General features: G+C 38.1%; 1 long non-coding RNA gene across 1 annotated transcript; it reads left to right on the top strand.

Annotated features, from left to right (window-relative positions):
• Positions 1–3,503: 3,503 nt before the first annotated feature.
• On the top strand, positions 3,504–9,409 carry LOC140514186 (uncharacterized). Its single transcript, XR_011970460.1, has 5 exons — positions 3,504–3,583; positions 3,837–3,857; positions 3,942–3,971; positions 5,770–5,878; positions 8,863–9,409. It is a non-coding gene; the product is annotated as an uncharacterized lncRNA (long non-coding RNA).
• The last annotated feature ends 324 nt before the right edge of the window (positions 9,410–9,733 follow it).

Below are 9,733 nucleotides of genomic sequence, written 5' to 3' on the forward strand. Positions count from 1 at the left end.
CATTACTTTTCTTCCCAAGCCACCCCTATTTTGAATTTACCTATTTGTATCAGAGTGGAAGAGAAGGACAGGGAGATTGAAAGAAAAGAGAATTTTTAATTTCCAGGCTCTTTATACACTGCTGACTTCCATATAGAAATACAGTTCATCCTAACTGGCCTTCTTCTCACTTTACACACCATTCTTCATCCATTGCTCTTGTCCATGGTTTTGCACAGGTCATACCTCAAGGCTGCAATATATTTTCTCCTCATCTTTACTAAGAATCTCTCACTATTCTTCTTCAAAGCTCATCATCAGTCACATCTCCCACTTAAGATTTCTCCTAATCCTCCAGGTCGTGGTGCCTCCCCTCCCAAAGATAATGCCTTTGATTTCTGAATTATATAGTTTGTCTACAGATTTTACTTTGAATGTAGGTTTTATGTTATTTAGAACATTTGTGCACCTCATTTCTGTTGATAGAATGGAATCTCATTGAGGACAAGAAGTGAACCTCTCACAGCACCAGCACTCTGCCTTGTCCTTAGTGAGTGCTTGAGAAATACTTGGTGATCGATTGATTGACAGGGTCACAAAATCCCTGTTTGAGTCCAGATTCAGCTATTTATTATCAGGGGCTCTTCCCTGTACTGCAATGCTCATATCCTTAAAACTTGGTAAATAGTATTTTTCCTGTGTATTCCCTTTTGTGAGTATCAAATAAGATAGCACATAATGGGTCAGTATTTATATGACATTTTAAAGTTTGCAAAGTTCTTTATGAATATCTCATTCCATTCTTATAACAGGCTTAGAATGTAAGTGCAGTTATCCTAATTTCACAGAAGGGAAACTGGAGGAGGCAGAGGTTAATTCATTTGCCCAGAATCACATACCTAATGAATGTCCAAAGAAAACAGATTTTCCGGACTGCAGGTTCAGCTGTCTCCACAGTGCTGCCTGGGTGTCTCAGTTGATGATATATGTATGTGTGTATGTGGGTATGTATGTACTGTGTAGGTATGCATGTATGCATGCATGTATAGATAGAGACAGATAGAGATAGATACATATATAGACATATAGGTATAGATAGGTAGACAGATGTAGATATAGATGTAGATATATAATTTATTTTTTTCAAATTTATTTTTTATTTGTTTTCAATTTTCCATAGCCACTTTCATAATATTTCAATTCTCTCCCCCTCCCTCCCTCTTCCCCAAGACAGCATGCAATCTTATATGGTCTCTACATATACATTCTTATTAAACACGTTGCATAGAAGAATTAAAAAGAATGCGAGAAATCATGAGTAAAACTAAACAAAATCAAACATAACAAAAGAGAAAATAGTGTGCTTCTTTCTGCATTATGACTCCATTGCTCTTTCCCTGGATGTGGATGGTGTTTTTCGTCATGAGTCCTTTGATAAATGTTGGAGAAGACCTGGGTGACTTAGAACATTAATTGATTGTTGGTGGAGCTGTGAGCTGATCCAACCATCCTAGAGAGCAATTTGAAACTATGCCCAAAGGGCTACAAAAATGTGTATACCCTTTAACCCAGCAATACCACTTCTAGGGCTATATCCCAAAGAGAGCATAAAAATGGGAAAAGGATCCACATGCACAAAAATATTTATAACAGCTCTTTTTGTGGTGGCTAAGAACTTGAAATCAAGGGGATGCCCATCAATTGGTGAATGACTTAGCAAGTTGGGGTATATGAATGTAATGAAATGCTATTGTGCTATAAGAAATGACAAACAGGTGGACTTCAGAATTAGATACACTTATATGAGCTGGATAGACTGGATAAACTTATATGAACTGAGGCTCAGCAAAGTGATTAGAACCAGGAGAACACTGTACACAGTAACAGCCACAGTGTGTGAGGATTGTTTTTGATAGACTTAGTCCTCCACAGCAAGGGAAAGACCTAAAACATTTCCAGAGGACATATAATTTTTTTCAAAAAATGTAAGTTCCTTTGTAAATGTGAGTTGTTGCTATGATACTTCAAGTCTGAAGCCCTCACCTAGAGATATGTAAAATTTCTTTCTCTGGGACTCAATTACCTGATGTGTAAAATACATTGTAGCTTTTAACTTGCAAGACTGGGAAGGATGAGAGGAGATAATTCGTGTAAAAGACCTTGATAATTTTTTGACACTAGAGATGTGTGAAGTAGAGAGAGTCAAGGCAGGATGAATGAAGAGCTGGTCCCAGAGTCAGGAAGTCCTATCTCCCTCACTCACCCTGCCTCACTGACCCTGGGAAATCTCTTCACCTCTCAAGGTCCCAGGCAACTTTGTAGCACTCTCAGTTACAGAGAATGTGCCTTGGTAGAATTTCTTCCTCTGAAAGGACTATCTCAGGGAGACTTTGAGTTGAGGTCCTTTTCCTTTCCCCTATAAATGTGAACTGTTATTGTTACCAAAAGCTCCTGAGCACAGAAATCACTGGACAGAGAGAAATATTCCCCTGAATCTTAAGGGAACAGTCCAGTCAATCTGGACTCTGGTATTTCCTGAATTCCCTGTCTTCAATATCAGATGATTAGGGATTATTGAAAGGGGCAACTGTGGTCATCAAAACTGAGGGCCATTAAACAGAAATAAAAATGCTTCTGTCTCACACTTCATCTTCCCTGCCTCCTTGATCTCTTCTTGCTTTTCGTTCTTCCTTCTTTCCTTCCTGTCTTCCCTTCTGTTTGCTTCTTTTGTACCTTTTGTACCTTCTTTCTTGTTCCTCTCTATGGCCCTATCTCCTGTCATTCATTCCTTCCATAATTTCTTCTTTCTATCTTCCTTCCTTCCTTTCTTCCTTCTTTTGTCCTTTCTTTCTTTCTTCTTAATTAAGAGAATTACTTTTGTATGACTATACATATTTGTGATGGCCTTCATTTTCTTGCCTTCTCACTTGAGGGGAGGAGGGAAAGGCAGAGAATTGGGAAGTGAATATAAAATGAAATTGGATTTATTAAAATGCTGTTTCTCAAACCTCAGGAATCCTATAGACATTGAGACTGCCTTCTGCATGAGTCCTTGACATGATGTCATGCATCTAAATTCTGGCTCTGACAATCACTAGTTACATACATACAAGTCACCTGAGTTTTTTGAGACGCAGTTACCTTGTCTACAAAATGAAAATAAACTACATTTGCTCATCAAGTTCTTGGAATGAAAACACTTCAAAATTCAACAGCAACATAGAAATGGGAGTTTATTTACTTAAGTTTCTTCTTCATTGAAAAGACAAATATGACACAAAGCAGAAAACAGAATAATGAGAACAGAGATTTCTCCCATCTCTATTCCACAAGAACCTAGAACCATGAAACTCTACCTTCTAGCTTTTCTTATGGTTCTTCTGGCCATCATGGCTGTAAGTATTCCGGGAAATGGAGGGAGGGCTGATGTTGGGAGAGATCAATCCCTTTTTCCAACAATTGTCCCTTAGCATCTGTAGGCTTGACTTTATATCTGCATTCCCATGTCTATGGATTAGTATACTTTAACTTCTTGTTGTTGTTTTTTAGTATCTGTATTGATCTCTGAAGAATCTAGAAAAATCCCTTGTGGCTGTAGCCTCAGGTAAATAACTCTTCATTTTATACTCACAGCTTTTCCCTGCCCTTTAAGGGACAAGATTTCCATTTCCCCAAACAAAAGTGAAGGTAATGAATGTTTATCTACACATTTTGTACAAAATTCTGCTTTTCCCTCAGTGTAAGAGTAACTCATTCAAAAACCCAGAGAATTAACTCAATTCACTGCTTGGGTTTATTTGTTTGTTTGTTTTAATACGTCATATAACTGAGTCTATTGATGTTTTTCTTTTCCTAAGGGAGCTGATCATGATGGAAAGGTAAGACATTTTCAAAAAAAAATTCAAAATTGCTTAATGTTCAATAACAGCTAACCTTAAGAAATTTTTCCTTTCTTTTAACAGAAGCACCATAAGTCAAAACATCATCACAAGGTAAAGTTATATTTTATTGTGTTTAACATGTAATTTACTGGATTCAACATATTGCTATTTGTTAGTATGTTTCTTTTCCTTTAACCTTCCACCCCCAACGAATATCTCACTGTTCAGTATTCCTGAGGAAATTTGGATTAAAGAAAATCAAAGTAAATATTGATTCCATTGATTAAGCATGAGACTGGTAGGCATTTACAAGAACTGAGTACACAATCTCTGTGTACATTTACCTTCTGAATTCATTGATTGGAATAGAATTGCTGCTTTGCAATATCCGTGTTGTTTGCTGCAAGACATGATGTCCCTATTCAGTCTCCTGTCCCTGCTTCCCTAAATTGTACATCACTTTGCCAAAGATTCTATAGGATTTCACTAACTCATTCCAAGGACAAGAGACATCAGAGGTATTCTCCAGATTTATGGACATTTTAGGGTTATCTGCTCATTTTTAGAGTCCTAAGTGATTCGCATTTATATGCCATGGGCTTTGTACAAAGGAAGATCTTAACAAATATTGCCTGAAATAAGTCTATGTGGTTTTGGTTGGGTTTCTAGAGTGAGGAGTTGATATATCTCCTCAAATCCCAACTACCTGACAAAGTGACTAGCTGCTGGTTTTCAAGTTGATTTCTGGCCACATTCTTCTGGCTAAATAGAATTTGCTTATACTTGGGTTTGATGATGCCCATGTCACTAAGCAACAAGGAACTTTTGCTATTTCTTCTATGAAATGGATCAGTTCCCTCTTTCATTGACTCCAGGTTACATCAGAAATTTGAGTCAAATGCTTTTTCTCAAAACTGTTAGATTGCTACAGAATACCAGTGATAACTCAAGAAGTACTAACCATTCTGTTCACAATGGAGGATGATTTTTAGGCTGAAAACAATTCTTTCTATTATTTTTAATTTCATGGAGATAGTTTTGTCTGCCAATGTATTTCAAGCATGGCTATAATTTGTTAGATGATTTTAAGTGGATTTTTTGGAGGATTTCATTTTATATTTCTCTGTCATCCTATTCAAGTCATTGAGGCTTCACTCTGTTACTTACCACCTCTATAACACTGAGCAGGTCACTTCACTTTTCCTGTTCTAAGTTTTAGTGATGTTGGACCAGCTATATAAGTACCATCTCACGCAGTCTAGGAATCTCTTCTGTAAATTCATGCATAAAGTTTTTTTTTCTAAACTGTCCTTCAGAGGCCACATTGTCTCGTTTACATAATCAAAGATCTAGAGGTGGAAGGACCTTTACAGGCCCTCTCCTCTAACCCCTTCATTTTACAGCTGAGGAAACTGAGACCCATTGAGATTAAATGATTCACCCAAGGTTACACAAGTGGAGGATATTAGAGGCAGCATTTAAAGCTAGGTCCTTTAATTCTAAAGGTATTTAATTCTTTCCACTCTGCCATGTCTAAGAAGAAGCCAGTAAAAACAGGTGTCTTTGGTTATCTTCTCTGTATGGAATCAGAGAAAGTATGTGATCTTTTTTTCCCCATCTTTCTCCATATGGAGTCAGGGGAAGTATAGGGTTTGATTTTTCTTTCTTTTTCATCTGTGAGAAAATGTGGAGAATGGAACTGTCGACACTATTGTTTTTATCAAATAACGTTACAAAAAGAGTAATTGCTATTTGGAAATGATGTTTCTTTAGTAAATAAATCACATCTGATACCCTGGCAAGTACTCTCAGTTTAGTTGATTGAGAGATTTTATGAAATTGAGTTAACAATACTGTAAGTGAAGAAGAGTGTCCCTAACTTATGTCTATTATATTCTCTTTCTTTTAGGATCCTTTCCTTGAAGAAAATCCTTTATATACTCTTGATGGGGGATATTTTGGATAAGCTCCAATTCCCAATTCTCCAAAAAACCCAAGGAGGAAATCAATAATCACAGGTAAAGATATGATGTGCTTACTGAAAGCATAGTGGGTGGGATGGTGGAAAAAATACTGGATTTTACAGTTAAAACTCCTAGCTGAACTTCAGATGAGCCCTTAATAGCTGAATGACTTGGACCAGCCAGAATCTGAACATCTTTTTTGCAGATTTTTCTGAGCTCATTCTCCATCAAGCTACCAAAGGGATATTCCTAAAGTTCATCTGTGACCATGGTGTTGTGCAATCCCCCACCCCTTCCAGTAAATACTAGTGGCTCCCTAATATGTTCAAGATCAAATATAAAATCCTCTATTTGGTTTTTAAAGTCCTTCAAAATAAGTGCCTTCCTTTCCAGTTTTCTTACACTTTTCTCCCCTCTACCAATGCTTTGATCTAGCCACACTGGACTTCCTACTGTTTCTCATCCGCAGCATGATTTCTCCTCCGTTTCTTTTATCTCTGACTCTTGGGATACACTCTGGCACACAGTAAACACTTAAGAAATATTTGTTGACTTGATTCTCCTTTTGTCTGATGCGGGCCTCATAGACTTGATCCTGACCAATGTGGGAGTCAGGGGAGGGAAGTCAGCTATCTCTTGGATCCATCTATATTTAGCTCAAGGTTGTTTTGGTTTTTTTATGATTGAAAAAATGAAAAGGTGATTTGAACATCAACAGGGAAAAATGTAATTCACTTTTCAGTCCTGAGGAAAGAGCAACATTTCAGCTTCTGGCGCTCAGACAGGTGAGAGAGATCTAGAGTACTACACTGTCTAATTAATCCTAACCTGAGATTCCATAAGTGACTGCTTTTTATTTGGCTCAGAGCCCATTTGGGAAGAAAGGTTCCTGGAGAGGGAGTCACACGGTTCTAGCACCAGCTCAGCTCGTAGCTGGGGAATGCATTCATCAATTTCTCCAACTACTTTCAACAAAAGGTTGCTGGAGGTCCTTGGCCCCTGAGAAGCTCAGTCACATCCTATTCAATGCAAAGTCAGTGTCATTCACTGAGAGCTCATATCCCCAGCAGCAGCTTCCCAGGGCCTGGATCAGCCTCAGTGCAGGGAGAACCAGACTTAACCTCAGGAGTACAAAAAAGAGCCCCTTAGCAATGTCAGTTACACTGGCATAGTAAGAAACTGTTTCCTTCCTCTCAACAGGACATTCTGTAATATCCTTTTACTTCTGTGGACTTATTGTCTCACTGATGTGGGCATTCCCCTCAAACGTGCAGATAGCAGCCCATCACTATTCTCTTTTCCATACCTAACATGTTAGAGACTTCCTTTAAGCCCTTTTCATTTTCTGGGTGTCAGTGTAGCATCTTCTCTGCCTATTCTCATCACTCATCTTCACTACATGCTGGATCACCTTTTTTCTGACCATATATTTCCTTCAATATTTCTCAGTAGAATAATGGCTGCCACAGTGCTATGCAGAAACTGCAGGGGAAAGAGGAGAGTGTGAGACAAGTGGATTGTGGAGGTGGGGAGAAGCGTTTGGTTTATGTGAGAATTGTCTTTCCAAAATTAACCAACACAAGCTCCCAAAATCCACTGGGGAGCCAAACCTTTAACGGATTGGATGAGAAAACTGTTAATAGAACAAGGACTGTTCTAGTGCCCATCAACTTTACTGAGGAGCAACAGACAAGTATCTATTTATCAGATTGGGGCAGCTAGGTGGTACAGTGGATAGAACAGCAGTGCAGTAGTCAGGAGGACCTGAGTTCAAATCTCACCTCAGATACTTGACGTTCACTAGCTGTGTGATCTTAGGCAAATCACTTAGCCCCAATTGCCTCATCCTGGGTCAACTCCAGTCATCCTGATGAATATCTGGTTACTGGATTCAGATGGCTCTGGAGGAGAAGTGAGGCTGGTGACCTGCACAGCTCTCATTCACTCAAAACAAAGTCAAGTGCAAATCAAGTCATCATTTCTCTGATGGCATAGTCTTCTTTGGCAAGGAAGGACGAACACACACTTATTAGATCAGTGGGAAATGGATAAAGCAAAATCACACTTTCTGGAATCTTGGAGCCTTCATATCTACATATATATGTATGTATATGTATATACACACTCACAGAGACAGATGTATGTATTGATAATATTTAATATAAATTTTAGACTTTAATAAGGGCCAAAGTTTGAATTAAGAAGAGTCTGGACCTAATAGTCTCCTTTGTTTAGAGGATGCCTTTTGATGTCAAGCAAATAGGACTCGCTTATCAGACTCTTCTTCTAGCATCCTAGTGTGAAGAGAGGAAAACACAGATACCTTGGGTTGTAACTTCAGCTTTTGTCAAACTCTGTTAAGATTAACAACTTCAAAGGCCTGTTTAGGACAGGAAGCCTGGTGGGATTTTCTTACCCAGCTGGAATCCCAAGGCCTGACCAACATTGCTTTGTTAATTGTCCTGTCTTACTGAATTTATGGTTTGCTTAATTAGGAGAGTTTCTTTCTCATGGCAAAATGTATATAAGCCAGAAGATTTCTGCACTGGGTAGCCAGAACATTTCTGAACTGGGTAGCCAGAACATTTCTGGCTCCATAATGCATTATGTAACTGTTTTCTTTATGGGGAATTGATCAATTAATTAATTAAATCATAAAATGTATGCATTAGCCTGTTGCCTTTCTTAAACCAAGTTTTCAGGTCAACAGTATGTATGTATGTATGTATGTATGTATGTATGTATGTATGTATGTATGTATGTATATACACAGCTTCAGCAGTTCTGCTAATTTATCCTGAACTAGGTTCTGAGATCATAAGGAATTAATGACAGTTTGGGGACCATGCACAAAAGAGGTATCTCTATCAAAGATGATGTAAAACAACATAATCATTCATTGAAAATCTATTTCTGTAACACATGGAGGTTGCTTCTGATCACTTGGAGTGTCTAACAGCATTGATAATGGGAACAGATTACACCAAAGATAATTTAACGGAGTAAAATCTAAGGTAATATTTTCTGTTTACTTCGAGGTTTGCTTGGAAGACTGACTCGATCCGTCTATGTGATGAATCTACAAATCTACACATTTGTCAAACTCTTCATCTGCCTATTTATCAGCCTCTATTATTGAGCATTAGATAGTAGATCCAAACTTGTTAGATTCACATTAATCATTCCTCCAAAGGACTAATGCTCTCCTTTTCATTCTCCATGTAATAAATTCAGCTCCCAGCATAGGGAATGGCTCTTGTCCTCATTTCCATTCTTCAGTTCTGATTCATCATGTAGATGAGGACAACAAAAAAGGAAGATGTGAAGCTTACTAGTTTAAGCAATTGAGATGACATTTTAAGACTGGACTTCCAGGTTGAAATGACAAATCATACATAGGAATTTGTATATAAGCAATATGGCACTGTGGGAAAATAGCCATCTTCAAGGCAGGGACACCTGGGTTCCAACTACAGCATTGTGACCATGGGAAAGACAGTTACCCTGTCACTACTCTACATGACTGTCCAGAATTATAAGTGACAGAAAATTTGTCATTGGCAAGCACAGAGATGAAGTCACATACCTGCAAAGAATAACGTATGTTTATGCTGGTTCCATTAACAGAATGTTGAATCTCTCAAGGTAGACAATATTAAATTTTTCTTGGTAATTTTTTGCCTTTCTTTGTATCTCTAGAGCTTGGCATAGTGCCTGCAACATAGTAAGTGCTTAATAAATGCAATCTCATTGACTGTGTGACTCCATTCCTAGACCCTAGAGAGCCTAGTCCAATGTAGTTCACTAAATAAATGAAGCCTGGTTGATTGAGTTGAAACTTTTTTATACATGAAGATTCCCCCATCACTACGCCCATTGAGGAAAAAAAGAGCACATTCCATTTTTCTC

The sequence above is a fragment of the Notamacropus eugenii genome, chromosome 7 (genome assembly GCF_028372415.1).
Source record: "Notamacropus eugenii isolate mMacEug1 chromosome 7, mMacEug1.pri_v2, whole genome shotgun sequence".
Classification (NCBI taxonomy): Eukaryota; Metazoa; Chordata; class Mammalia; order Diprotodontia; family Macropodidae; genus Notamacropus; species Notamacropus eugenii.